Source organism: Oryzias latipes, chromosome 9 (assembly GCF_002234675.1).
Source record: "Oryzias latipes chromosome 9, ASM223467v1".
Lineage (NCBI taxonomy): Eukaryota > Metazoa > Chordata > Actinopteri > Beloniformes > Adrianichthyidae > Oryzias > Oryzias latipes.
The window spans coordinates 18,548,821-18,564,514 of record NC_019867.2 but is presented as its reverse complement, the minus strand read 5'-3'; positions in this window follow the sequence as shown (position 1 = coordinate 18,564,514).

Here is a 15,694-nt window from a genome sequence, read left to right as displayed (position 1 = left end):
ACGGCCATCCAAAATGAAGAAAGAAAAGCAAGAAGTAAATGTGCTGGTCTGACTGATCTTCTTATGAGTATGTTTTAAAAAGTATCTATCTCCACACCATGTCATCACATAAATGTTCCATGTTTTAAGTGAGTCTCACTTCTTTACCTTTATGCTGTGGACAGGGTTTTTCTGTCTTTGTAATATGCAGTGCTCACATCATTTACTCCTTTTGCACTTGAATCGAGACCCTAATTCTTAGGGGGAACAGGGTTTGCTGATTTGGTGCACACGACCACACCAGAGTTTAGGTAAACTGTCACAGATGATAAAAAAGTAGTCTATCAAATCAATACAAACTTGCAAGTGTGAACATGCCATTATTGACACACTGCCAGCAAACTAATCATATGTAAACTAAATAATAAAATGCAGCAATGAGGGAATAAGCCAAAGCAATATAATATTGTGCTTGAGTGCTGAGTGACATAAAAAATTCACAAGAAGAATTTTATTTATCAGTGATCTCAACAGTCCACTGTAACATGTTAAAACAGTCTTCTTTGCAATTAGTTTATTCTTCTTCTTTGGAAAAACACTGAAGGTGTCTCTGAGATAGGACACGTGCTCTTACAGAAAATTTCAAACTCATTCATCATCAAAATGACCTGATGCCCAAGCTGCTGTCGCCTGTGAACAACACACCAGAGCACAGATGCTGGAAGACAAGAGAACACAAAGAGTGGCAAAAGAGCTACTTGTTCTAGCCTTGTTTCTTTTAAGGTTGTTCATTCATACCACTGAGTGCTGCCCTTGAATCGACCACTAGGAAGTTAACTTATATATAATTAGATAAGTTTTCTCTTGAAAATAAGAAATTAGGCCACAGGTCTCTGAGGAATCTCCCTTTCCAATCTGACGACATGTTCCACCCTGCGTCTTATTTTCCCCCCCGAAACAAGCAGGTGATTTTTCACTGTAAGATTACATTTGTGTGTGAGGGTGTGTGTATGTAGCTCACAAATGTGTGTTTTGTGAGAATGTAAAAACACACAAACCGTCTTCTGCTGGGTGTTTGAGTGCAAATTACTCTCTTTCAATATTGTATTTTATTTTTCAGATAAGCAGATATGTGTAGGTGAATGACGTGGATCGCCTCAAAGAATGGATGCTTTGCTTTTGTGATAAAGGGGTTATTTGCTCTTTCACTGTAATGTGACATTGACACATCTACATGTCAAGTACGAGCTCAGAGAAAGAAAAAGAAAGCCAAAGAGCGAAAGATGAGGGATAGAGGAGGAAGGCGAAAAGATATGGAAAGATTGAAAATACACTTGAGAAATTTGCAGAGAGATACCACAAGTGACATAGGCAATTTCTGTGGAAAAATTACTTCATCATAATTTCAATCCCAAAAAGAATTGAAAGGAAAGCCCTGAAGGAGGATGGCCAAGTCACCTTGAGAGGCATTAGAGAAAACACTTAGCAACTGCACACGCAGACACACATCAAGTTCAGCACAATTTCCTGACTTCATGCACTTCTGTAAAAATTACTTTAGTATTAATATTAAGACATTTGCCTTATCTTTTTAATGATAGTGGAACATATCTGTGTTAAGTGATCAGAGGTTGTCGTATAAACCTGTTGGTCTGCTAGCTGCTGTAATCATCAAATCCAGGCATTCCATTGCTCTATCAAACATATCTTAGGGTTCAATCACCTTTAACCTCTGAAGACCTGGTGTCCAAATGCGTGTTCATCACAGTTTGGGTTAAATTAGCACAGAAGTTAATTCTGTGTAACTGGGGCCCTGTCAAAGAGAAATAAAAAAGGCATAACAAACAGAGCTCGGGTCTTAAGAGGTCATTCCTTTTACTTATGTATACATTTATACATTTTGTGTATGCACATCAAATATACCTGTGTGGCCGGAGGTTATCCCAGAATTTTAGTCAAATTGAGTTTTTGTAAAAATTCTAAACAGACCAACCAAACCAAAGTTTGTAACAGAAAGTGTGATGCTTTTATGTACAGGACTATTCCATAATGTTGAATTTCTGAAATGGTTCATAATGGTATAAAACACTTGAGGATATAGCCTTAGCATTACCTACATGAGCCTCATGGTATATAATCCTGACAGGTTTATGAAAGACAAAATAGGCAAGGACAAGCACTTCCTGAGAAGTCAAGATAGCCTCTAAAATATTCATGCGTCTGTGAGGAAACTACACTTTACAGAACAATAAAGAACTTGTTGTATTTGTTATCTTTTTTGTATGAACATGCATTGAACTTGTGCTTCATTTTTAACTGCTGTAAGATTTCAAATCATGTTTCCCTGTTGAGTGAATTTTTGATAGTTTTTTAAGTTATTCTCCCGTGTCATCATGGGATTGATTTACAATAATCCCTCTCATCAAAACAAAGAAGTGTATCCTTTATAACCACCTCATTTTAGGTCCCCTCCTACCCCTTGACCTCTGACCCCATACTGTCTGCAGGTGCCTACAGGGACTCCCCAGAATACCAATAACGAAACCACAGGGCACGCCACCCAGAGATCCTCTTACTGTCTGTCACACAGGGGCAGCACTAAGCATTATAATCTGAAGGAAGGGGGAGCGTTTATGCATGTGTATGTATGTAATGATGTGGTGGGGGTGGGTCTGAGTCTGTTTTTCTTTAACCCCTCCCTCACCCATCCGCTCTTGTTAATCTGGAGTCTAGCATGTGGATTAGCGGACACTCTGCAGCACCACTGTTTGACAGAACGCCGTGTTTCCTGCAGCGAATATGAGATTACGCTTTTAAGGAGTTTATATTCACAGCTCCAAGAGACTATTGGAGTTAGCACATTGGCTAATGAGAGAGTGTTTCTTAAAAGCCAGGGCGTGACAGATAAAGAAATGTACAGTCACGAGAAAAAGAAAGTACATCCTTTTTCTGCCTCATCGGAGCATAGTAGCAGCAGCAGCAACAATAGTAATCAATGAATACTTGCCCAGCCTAAACATAAATGAATACAATCTTAGATTAAAACCAACATTCCACAACTCAGTATCCAACACACGCTTACATTTAAAAAAAATCTTTGCAAAATCTGCAGTCTGATGCTGCACATTGGTCCATTTGGGCAAATATGTTTTTTCAAAAACCTAAAGAGATCATCTGAACAAGCTAGCTGCATCAAACACAGTAGTGGAGAGGTAATGATTTGGTCTCGTTAGGGAGCCAAAATCCTGCAGGGACCTTGTCCTTTTTAGGTCAAACAAGAGTCAAATTTAAGGCCATCTGTCCAACGCTTGAAGAGTGAAGCAATAAAAATGAGCTTGTAAATCGACAACAGAATGACTTTAAAAAAAAAGAAGGTAGGAAAGATCTGAACAAAGTCCAAACTGAACACAAATCGAAAGTGCTGCAGGTATGATATTAACAGTGTCACAGTTTAACTTAGAAATCTTCTTCTTCTATACTTTCATGACTGCCTCATGGATAATGGCTTAGTTCCACTCACACACTCACACATGGGCTTTGTTTTATACATGGGGCATGCATTTAGCATAGTTCTCTGTTAGCTTGTTGTCATTGTGTTCTAGGCTGTTTTTACCTTTTAACCTGGTTCTCCGTTTGGATTTCTGAGGATGAGCTTTTTTATTTATTTTACCTCTTAGCTTGTGCCTTTCCTGGTCTGCCTCTGTGGTTATCTTCTCAAGCTTGAGCCTCTGAAAATAACAGACCCTGATCTGCAGCTTGGATTGAGTCTGACCCTAGGTCTTCTACCTGTCTACCTGTTATTTTTGATCAACGTAGTTCCACATTTTGCTGATAATTTTGGTAAACCGAACTCCTGCACACTCATCTGGACTGCACTGTGTAACTGGAAATGTACAGACCAACAGCAGGTCACCATTTCCATTGGGCTACCTCAATCTTTCTCAATTTTAGGAGAAAGTGGTGCTTGTGTGGATTTCAAAAATGCCTTTTACATTAACAAACAATTTAATATGTACTTTTTGTGTCCTGTGCTCTAAGTAAAAAAAATCTCCAAGAACAAACAAGCAAACAAAAATGGTTCTTAGAAGTAAATTAATGGCAGAAAAAAATAAATACTGCCATCACAATGATGAGTGGCTCAAAATGGTAAGAGAAACAGCTGAAGGCACTTTTAAAAGCTCAAAATCATGAGGTGCTTACAGTCTCTGTTATTCATAAGGATGATAAAAATAAATAGATACCTTGTCTTAAAAAAGGAAAGGTATATCCGTATGCATGAGTGACAACATGCATTACAGTGTGTTTATGAAGGAAAGATTATAAATGTGTACAACAGGTTTTGTAATTTAAGCTTGTTTTTTGTCCTCATGGACGTGGGATAACTTCGACGTGCCCCCCCCCCCCGCCAAAAAAAAAGCAAACATGTTAACACAATCATCACCTCTGGTGCTGGGTGGATGATTTGACATCTCTCTTTGTTTGGCCTGAGGTAAAATGAGTCTGTTAGTCTGTTAATCCACTAGGATTAAGAAAGAACAACACACCCCCAGAGTGTGTGATGTGCAAGAGTGGGAGAGTGTCATACATTAGGTCTGTGACTAAAACTGCATATGTGAATTTTTGTGTTCTTTGTTTGCTCAAGCATTTCACGATGGTCCACAGTGATCCTAAAGTGGTATCTCAAAATACGAGGATGATGGTGAAGATAGTCAGGTTAGGTAGAAGAAGAGCTGATGCTGAGGGAGGGGTGTAGGAAAGAAGAGTGTAGGGATTAGTTGATATTTCCCTGGCATTACGTACGCTTTGGCGAACATCTACTTAAGTCGTGCCTTATGCGCCGCTGTCTGGAACACACACACAAAAAGCCCTCTGTCCCATTCACACACACAAAGACTATTAGTACAGTCCAGCTCATCCTCTCAATACACAGAAGAAAAGGGAGAAAAACATGTTAAGTCTTTGTCCTCTTCTGTCTGGGCCTATTCATTTTCCCATACATGGGAGGAAGAATAATGGGAAAACGAGAGACAAAAAATTGGAAAAAGTCATGTTTGCTTCGTCCACTGTCTTTTCACTGAGATGGGAAACACTGTACAATGTTTAAAAGAAAAAGTTAAATAAGCTCTGATTGGTTATTGAGTTATGCCTCTGCAGTAAACTTGTTGGTTCTGTGTTAAATGTTCATCTTAAAAGTTCATACATCTAAATATCGTTTTTTCTTTCAACACCCACTCCATTTAAAATTGTGTTTGTTTGTTTTTAACATGTCCTCATGATGGAGGACATATATGAACAAAAGTAAGCTCAAAATTTCATTTCTGAGAATTTCTTTATTCAAATCATAGTGAATAAGGAGCAGATGAAAAAAATGCTGTTGGAAAAAGTTTGCAGCTGTGACGTAGAAGCTACAGCCGGTGAGCCTGATGCATCCACTTGTAGACAGCTAGATTAATGCGGGTCTTGGTTTTCCATCTGATTCTAAACTGTGCGGCTGGATAGATCCAAGATTACTCGCCATTTTTGTTGCACCAGTAATATTAAGTTGGGATTGTGAGGGGCTGTAAGCTAGCATGTATATAGATGGATGGTGGGAAATAGGGATAAGCTTAATCAACTCCAACAATTTAGAGGCAAATTTCTAAAAAACTTCTGGCACTCTGCTGAAACTATATCCTAGAAAGATTCTTTGATTTTGGCTAAATATGGCATAATAATAATTAACAGACCACTGGGAACACATTTTCGATGGATGAAAAGATGATTGGACCGGGACTTTAAGGAAACGAAAACTGAAGACACCAGTTTACCAAAACATAAAATCTCATCAGCGCAATTACAAAAAATGATTTTTATTCTCAATATTTGTCTATCATAGTGTTTAAGATTGTTTTCTAAAAAAAAACAATTCTAGCTTTCTGCTTTTTTCTTCTTCTTTACATCCTGTACTTTGCCATGTCCCTCTCTTTGCCTTAGTGGTTGCCACTTCCAATCTCTCCTCCCTACCCTTCCCCCTTTTAACTCTTTTTGAATTATCCATAGCCGCATCGCTCCCTCATTTTTCCCTCTCCACCCCCCTCTTTTCCGTATGCGTGTTCCCTCGCTCTGTCTCTCCGTCTTCTCTTTTCCTCGTCTCTCAATTTGCTCTCTTACTTCATTGCAGCCTTTCACTTTCTCCATCCTCTCTTTATGGTAACCCCCCCACACCCCACCTCTGTACCAGCCCTCTGTCTCTTTTCCCTTCCTCTCCGCATTTCTCTTTGCTCCTACTCTCTCTATTTGTCGCTCACTTAGTGTAACTGTAGGATATAGGTCAGCAGGGCGGCTTGGCTGACTCGTGTCTAGACTCAGCCTCAGTCTTGGGGGCATGCAGTCACACAGCAGAGCACATTGACCAGCAGAATCACTGCACCGCGCTGGAGCTCCATTGACTGTCTGAGTGTGGAATGCGTGTGTCCACGCCTGTGTAAAGCAAATGGAAATAAAACACACGGGAGGAAAAAAACCTGAGGCGCAAAGTTTTTAGGAGGAGGCTTTGCGGCACGCTGCACAATACCCAAAATATTAACAGCCTCTGTGAAGAGAGAGGATGGTGAGATAAATGTCAGTGTAAATGCCATTGTTCGGGGAGACAATATTTACAAACATGACTGCAAGGCTGTGCTCTAAATTGATTAGAATTTTCTATTTGCTCACATGCAAATCTGGTGCAAATGCAATTCAGTTTTTTCTGAGTGGCATTAAGCAAAATTTCCTTTTTTAAAATAAATGTCACAGGCCAAATGTGAGCATTTCTTCATACAGATGATGTAGTATCTGTGTGTATTTTTTCAGAGAGGGGAGTCGGCAGCTGTATGGCTGTGGACTCTGCAGGGTGGGACAGGGTGCAGAAGGGTAATACGTTGAGTGTGTGCTTTTATTTGTGTTTCTCCTACTTTGGGAACACAAACTCTTTGTAGTTTAATTTTGAGGATCTCGTTTCTCTTTCTGACCAAAGATCCTTGTTATTAAAAATGGTCCCATTTCTAAGTGTAGAGGTTATTTTAAATGAATCCTATAGGAAACTGTTATATGCCTGTGCCTGAGGCAATGCTCATCTCCAGTGTATGCGGATGTGCCAGTCTAATGTCCTCGGAGGGGATGTATGTGTGTGTTTGCGCTTGTGTTTGTTAGGGCCATGATTCATTCAGCCGAGTCTGTGATCACCCCTCCTCCTCCTCATCCTCATGCTCTTCTTCCTATAGAGTCTGCATTCCAGATGTGATTCTGCTCTTTCTTCCTGGATGCAGATTCAGTCCCTCACACAGACCCTGCCTGTGTCCTCTTTTCATCTATGACCGTGTCTGACTTTGTGCACCTGGTCAATCTTTTCTCATACAGTTTGACTGTTTGGTTTTATTTGCGTATTACAACATTTTAGTCTGCCTAGTAACAGAACTGTCCTCACTTTGCTGCTCTGAAATATTGATAGATGACTGAAGATTCTGAATGTGTCTTTTACATGTGCATTGTCAGCATTTTGTGAGGGCTTCAAGCTTTTTGTGAGACTTTGAGTGGAAGGAGAGTGAATCTTCATGTCCCTCCTGAAAAGACAAATAAAGCCTGTGATCTGTTTTCTTGTTCATTGTACTTCCAGCCCATAAATAATGACAGGTTTTTGTGTCCCGTATGCACCTTTTATTCTTGACTTCAACAGATATTTGATCCATTTCTCTGCTTTTTTTCCTTACCTTTCTTATATAAGTAGTCTGTGCTGAACCACCAGAAAAACCCTTGCCTGAAAACTGAATGTCTATAACTTGATCTTGATTTTTATGTAGTCAATGAGTAGGACTTGCTATACCTTTAACCTATGCAGGGATACATTCAAGTGTGAACCTGACACTCTAAGCACAATTCAGTTATGATTTAGTACCTTTTGTAAACCATTTAGCATCAGAATTAAGCTCCATCCCAAGAATTTAGATGTTTAAACTGTGTGGATTACTATGTATGGATTGTAAACATACATATAGATCGTGTTTTGACAAATGAAAATACATGAACAGTTTTTTCCCCCTGCCCACTTCACACAGATCTAGTTATATCATTTTCTAATGATGATTAAAAAGAAAATAATACATCAGGACAAATGAAAGAACAGCTGTCAGGCTCTTTGTCTGATTCTTTATTAGAGCGTCTTGGTGCCTAAACCAATTTCAGTCTTTATCTTTTGGAGAGGTTTGCAATGGGCTGAAAGCAATGAATGTGTGATTGGAGATCTCATTACAGGACATTATGAAGCAGACATGTTGTTGTGATTGCTATTCAATATTACCTCTGCAAGAACATGTAATAATAGTGGAGTTACATCCCACTCGGCACTGTGGAATCAATCACACGCATCCTCTTCATACAAGAACAAATAACTTGACTTTCAGAGTTGGATATGAGATTTTTCTTTTATTTTCTTGTACTGAATGTTTCTTTTACACTTCTTCTAGGCATGAGTGGCCCTACATTGAGGCTTTATATTGTTTTTTTAAGGGTTGAGTTGCACCTTAACACTTTTGCATCTACTAATTCATTTTGGATTTTGAAAAACTTTCTATTTTTCTATTATTTCACCAGGAATATTTAAATTATTCAATCTTTATGTCAGTAAAAATAAAAGAGCAAAAGAGTCAAATTTATGAAATTTATCTCAGTAAAAAACTATGCTATTCCTTATTTTTTAATTTATATGAATATTTTGGTTTATTTTTAGTGTAAATGACTATTAAGAAGGACTAGAATTTCATATCTTAGTTTAAAATATTGTCAGTTCAACTGTTGGTGCAGAAGAATAGTTTCATAGGAGGCACTTTTGGCAAGAAGGAAAAAAATGATAAGGGTGGAATAAAAAGACATTGGCACAGACAAAGTAAAAGGAATTGTAGTAAAATAAATTAATGGAAATGTTGATGTGTTAAGTAGTTTTTACAATTTTTTTTTTTCTAAAAAAAGGTCTCATTCATTTTTGTCTTTATGTCATATAATCAGCTGTTTTTTGGTAACTTTTGACTCAAAATTCTTAGAGATTCTGTAACTTTTCTATTTAGAGGTGAAGCAGACCGGCTTAGTTTTTGGTAAAATTTTATTTTTGTATTTTTCAAGAAAGAGATAGACAGTTGAACAAAACTTTTGAGGAGCAGAATAAGAGCTTGGAAACATATTTAAACTGCAGCAAGCAAAAACAACAAAAAAGGAACATTTCAAAAAGATATTCTTTTTCAAGACTATCATAGCAAAAGCACATGATGCTGTGAGAGGATTTTTTTTTTTTTGTAGAGCTTCTGTCCCCTTAAAAGTCTCAAAAATAAGAATAAGTCATTAAGAAATTTAAAATTAGTTTAACAAATAAATTTCTTATTGTTTATAGTTTGTCTTTCATATGTTTGTGAACATCCACAATTAATCAACACACTTCATTTGGTCTTTTTTCTGCAGTACTTTTAAAATGTAATCACATTAATTTGTACTCATTTGACCTTTCACTGCAGAGAAGCTCTTTAAACTTAAAGTAAAAGCAAACAAAAAAAATACTTTTAATGACGCACTGGTCCATTGTCACGTTAAGAACTCGCTTAGTGGGTGGGGGTGTGTGCAGATCCTGACGACATCAGCAATGTTTGCTCAAAGCCCTATTTCCCAATTCTGAACCACCTGATCACAGTAAGTAGAAGTGGTTCTGTTAAAGGTCATTTTGTTTCAGGTGTTTTGGGTTTCTGTCTATGCGATCAGCTGTTTGTTTGCTTTGTCTATGCAAAATACACGGAGCATTGAGAGACGGTTTAAATCTGTGTACCAGCTTGTAGTTTTTGAAAAAAATGCAAGCGGTTACTTCATCACCTTAACCGGACACAAGCCTCTGGTATATGCAGCATCCAGTTTGCTTATCTCTGAGTAAACACTGACATTAGAGAAAGGCAGACACTCCGACTTTGTGCAAAGGTCACTCCTCCAAGGCAAGCTTGATGGCCAGCAATTCATGATTTCCCAAGTCGTAATTCTGTTCTGCGGTTGAGAGTTTTCAGGAGAAAAAGGCACATGGTTTGAGCTTTCCAGAAGATTCCTCCCTCTGAGAAAGAACAGCTCCCACTCCAGAATCGGAGGCGTCGACTTCCACGATGAATTGTCGTGTGGGGTCCAGTTGAATGAGTATAGGGGCTGTGACAGAGAGTTTCTTGAGTTTTTCAAAAGCTGTATGAGCCTCGGGGCTCCATTTGTAGGGTCTGACGGTAGAAGTGAGTTTAGTTAATGGTGAAGTAATGCTGCTGTAATTCCTAATGAAATGACAGTAGAAATTGGCGAACCCCAAAATTGTTATAGTTTTTTTCTAGTGTCTGGAGATTCCCATTTGGTGACAGCCTCAATCTTGGAGGGATCAGGTCGAATGCAACCAGCTTCAAAAATTACCCCAGGAAGGGGATTGTGGTAACATGGAATTCCCATTTTTCGGCCTTAACATAGAGTTGGTTTTCCAATAACCTTTCCAGAACTAGACGTATGTGGGTCTCGTGTTGAGCAGGGTTTTGAAAAGCTTGAAATTCGAAAACCTCAGATTGGATTCAGATCTTGATAGGAATAAATAAAAAGTTGTTTTGTGGAATTGGATGGAATTGTGATACAAACTGTCCAGAGTTACCACAGTAAAAACAGGAACCTTTCTCTTTACGTTTTTGACGCTCTTCTGGTGTTAATTTTGAGTGTCTGGTTTGCATGGGTTCCTCTATGGATTTACACGAGGGGTCCTGTACCGGTAACAGAAGAGGATTCAATGTAGAGGAACGAAGAGTGGTGTTAGGTGGTGGCCAACGATTTTGGTGGTCCCTTTCGGTTTGGCGTTCTTTGAGACGGACATCAGAACGGAGTGCTGCGGAAACAAAATCTTTGAAGTTGTGAGTTTCTGGTTGGGAACAAATATGATCTTTAATTACCTCATTAAGGGACTGGTAGAAAATGCCCCTTAATGCTTTATCGGGCCAAGAGGCCTACTACGCCAAAATCACTTACAGATCGATTGCATTGTTTGAGACTTAGCAAACGACGTGCGGCTTCTTCCTCCTTGTGTGGTTGGTCAAAAACTAGTTTAAATTCTTCAATTAACCGGTCAAAAGGCAGGTGAGAGATGGGATTTGAAGTAAGATATCCTTGGGCCCACTGCATGACTTTGTTTCTCAGTGAGTTTGCAATCAAGGTGATTTTGCAATGATCTGTTTGAAAGTACTTAGGGGCTTGTTAAAAGATCAATTGACACTAAATGAGAAATCCTCCACAGGCTTTTTCATCGCCGTAAAAAGGTTCTGGCTGTAGGTGGAAGTTTTCTGGTGACGTAGCGGAAGTGGCGACGGTCAGGTTGCTTGAGGGCGGAAGTGGAGCAGTAGTTGTGGGATTAGCAGAGAAATGTCCAGTCAAATCCATCAGAGCTTGCGAGATTCCGTCAATACGGCGAAAAAGGTCTTGCTGTGCTGAAGCCATCTGAGCTAGAGCATCGACTTGGCGACCCAGGATGACTCCCTGCTGGGATACTGTGAAGCGGAGATCTTCCGGGTCAGCTGGGTCTGGAGTTAGGCCAGTTCGTTCTGTCATGATCAGCTAGGCTGAGCAGATCAAGATGCTGGAACCCGGAAGGACCACAGGAGAATGAGATGAATAATTAACAGGTTTATTATTCTGGATGAGGACCAGTAAGTGAGTATGGTTGATGAATATCCGATGGTGTGATGATTCTGGTGAAGCAATGATGTGTGGTCGAGGCGTGGAGAGGGGCCGAGACTTGAGTTGAGTTGTGGCGTGGCTTGGGTTGTGGTGTGGCTGGAGGCTTTGGATCTTTGATGAGGAACTGTCTGCTCGTGAGGAGGTAGGACCCAATTGTAGCAATGTGTCCTGGAGACGAGGTGAAGAAGTAGCCTTTAGTAGAAGGCAAAAAAAAAAAAAAAAAATGAGAACAAGAAACTTAGCATGAGACCAGGTAATGCACCACAGAGGGGCAACGAACTGGCAAAGAATGCTGGTGAAGAATCCTCTTAAATAGGGCTGGCAGGTGATGAGGTGAGTGTCCACAGCTGGGTCCAATCAGGAATGCAGAGCAGAGAAGGGAGGGGGAAGGAGAGACTGCCAGAGGCACCATGACAATAACACTGCTTTTCCCCTCCTCCTTTATGTATCAGTTTCTTCCATCTTGCCCTGGGCAATACTTTCACTTCCTGTCATCCTTTCATGTTTAATGCAGTGTTGTACTATGTATGTATTTTCCTCTTTTGCTTAAACTGCATTGTTTATTTTTTGTTAATTTATTATAGTTCATTTTAATTCTGCATTTTCCCTTGGTGCCTGTATCATCACCTGTTACACTGTAATGCACGTCCTGAAATATATGTGACGCAACAGCTTCATCTTTCACCTTTCCATTAGAGCACATTGATCCTTTCGTGCAGAGGCATCATGGGAAAATGACAGCTGCACACAATCAATGATGCTCAGCTCACAGGCCAAGCATATGTCCCAGCCATTCAACCACTTAGAAGAATGGATATATTTTGCTGTAAATAACAGCGGAAGAATTTCATCATTCATTCTCATTCCAAACTATCATACGTGTCAAAGACAAATGACCACATTCCCCGAAATGAAGCATTATATTAATTGAGTCGGAGTTAAATTTCCATGTCATAAATATACAAATTGGATAACTTTGGTGTTTATAATTCATTTTCCATGCATCCCTGGAGGAGTTTAACTCTTTTTATTTCAAGGTCAAATTTTTTAAAGGGTAAAAAGTACCATTTGCAAAAGAGGAGATTTTAGAATATTATTTCAGGACTCAAATATGATTTTCATCTTATTACAAAATATTTGTTTAATACTTTTGAAATTTGTTCCAAAACATCAGATGACTTGATTGTAAATTATTATTTTAACATTTTTGTTTGAGGCCCACTGAGCTCTGCAACTCTCTAAAGCTTTTTCTTTTTTTTTACCAGAACATGAACACAACAATCCCCTAAATGAAAACACAAAGTCCAAATTATTTGTTAAAAATGGCAAAGTCGTTTGTCAAAAAGGAAAGCCCCAAATGCCCTTAATTAAAGACAGCAAACTCTGCATGAAAAGATCTTGGTTTCAGTAGTAAGTTATAAAATCTATGCTAAATTGTTGTTATGTAGTTATGTGCTTCAATTTCACCTGCAATACAATTCTTAAAAACAAAGAGCATAACCAAAGAGCATGCCCATGCGTTTTGGCTCATTGCAGATTTGAAAACAAATGTTTTTGGATAAGTAATCACACACACATGGACATCCTGGGTGTTTTTTATGTTTGGATTACTAAAAAGATTGGTCTCTTTTGTTTCTGAGCTTGTCAGAATTGTTGATGTTTTGGTTCATATTTAGCCCAAATACATTTTTCTTTGTTATTACATACATTACTATTGAAACAACTCAACACAATAACACAATCCCATGAAATAAAAATGTTTAAGTCAAGAACAAAAAAACATCTTTCTGTTAACCAGGTCTTCAAACTCTTTAAACCAGTGTAAAATGAGTAATTTCACATAATCTAAAAAGATATTTTGTTACTGTGGTATAAAAAAATCATGAAAAATCTGTTTGGACTTTAACCTTTTGACACCTGTATTTATTTTTAGCCATGAAATCCAAAAAATTAAACAAAACTGGTGCAAAAAAGGGGTATGTTTTTTGATTGACAGATGACTGTTTAATCTTTGGATCTCTAACGGCCCTATTGGGGGTGTTTCAACAGCTGACAGGTTCAATTGTCTCTCCTCTCTTTTATCCATTTTCTATTTGAGCATTTGATGGCATCCAGTCGTCCAGAATCTCACCAAATGGAAACACTGAGTTTAAATCTGCCTCAGACGCTTTGTTCATTTTTCTAAAAAGTCATTGGTTAATTTCCCAGATGCAGAAGAGGGTTAAACGCTAACACTACTTATCTAAAAACAGTTCAGCACTTACCAACAGCTGTAATCCCTTGTTTTTTCTGAGTCACGATGTTCCAGCAGAGAACATAATAATGCTTTCAAGAAGTATCACAGTGAAGTGATGTTTTCCATAAGTTCAAAAGAGAAAGTTGCAACTAACTGAAAGAAAATGTCTCGTTACTAACAAGAATCAGACAAAAACATGAAATGACTGAGATTACAAAAAGATGAAGCTTTCTCAAAAAATACCTTGTTGAAGCCAAACAGAGTAGAACACAAAACATCAGAGGTTTGTGAACTACAGCAGCAGAAGAACAAAACACTGAGGTTACAGTTCACAACACCTAACTAAAGCAGATCAATGGAAAGTCAGAAAAAATGTTTCCTCGAATTATAACTCTTGATAATGCATACATGGCGGCATTTTAGCTTAGGCGGTAGAGCAGCTCATCTAACAACTGAAGGGTTGGCGGATCGATCCCTGGTCTCCCCAGCCAGCTGTCGCCCCCCGAGCGCGGCTAGTCTGCTGCTCACCGCTCCCCCCAGGGGATGGGTAACAATTTCACCATTGTGGGATAAATAAAAGTAAATTTAAAAAATATTATTACAGGGTTTGTGTTGTTTTTCATCAATAACTTTAATCACCTTTCAGCTACTAACCCAATTTAAGACCCACTAGACAGTACAGAATTTACATAATACCAGTGGATTCTGAAGTGAATATGCAACACTACAGTTGTGAAGTGCTTACACAATTGATGCAAATTAGCTGCTTCAGTCACAGAGAAAAGTGGGTTTGTGCCATTATTCAAGACCTTTACAATAATAATAATAATGTGTTTAATCTTGGTGCAAAGCTTATATTTTTCTTGCATCAAATTTAGTTAATTCTTTTGATTGCGTAAATGGCAAAAAGAACTACAATACGTGAAGTGAATGTTTTATTTAGGTGCCAACTGTGACATCTCTGGTGTTAAAAGGTTAACCTTCTGCACTGGGATTGGCTGAATGTATATTTTTACAGACAATATAAAATCAGCTGTGAGAGATAGAGAGCACTAAAAGACTGAATCCTTTGTGAACTTTTCGTAACAGTTTTCTCCTAAACATAAAATGTAGAATCCAGTTGGCTAACCATTTGTTTGCCTTCATAACCACAGTAAACACTCAGCAAGATGTATCTATAGTAAACAAATTGTAAACAGACAAGTTCATAAAAAAGAACCAGCTAACCCATTTGTATCTCTGAGAGTTTTAAGTGTGTGGCGGGGGTCACGTGTCTCACCTCCCCGCTCCCACAGTTAAGCTCGAATGAAACATTAAAGCCAAACTCAGACCATCTATATTTCATACAGCATTTTGCAAACAACAAATTAATAAATTATACCTTGAAAGCTGGCATTACCTCAGAATCAGCATATCACCATGGCCTATTTCTCTGTATTTCAGTGCGGTGATGGGGACGGATGACAGGTGTGTGTGTGGTAGGGGTAAACGTTAACGTGCTCACAAATATGTGTATACACAAAAAACCTTCTTTGACAACTTGCCAGAATCTAGCAATATAAGAAGGGAAATTATTTAGAAGGCACATTCATTAAGAAGTTTAGATAAAGAACATACAACATACAACAAAGAGTTTAATTTAAAAAGAGAAGTGATTCATACATTTATAACTGGGTTGCACAGTCTGCATTGAAAACATCCAAGCAGAATTATAACATGTTTCAACATTTAAGCCTGTTTGGT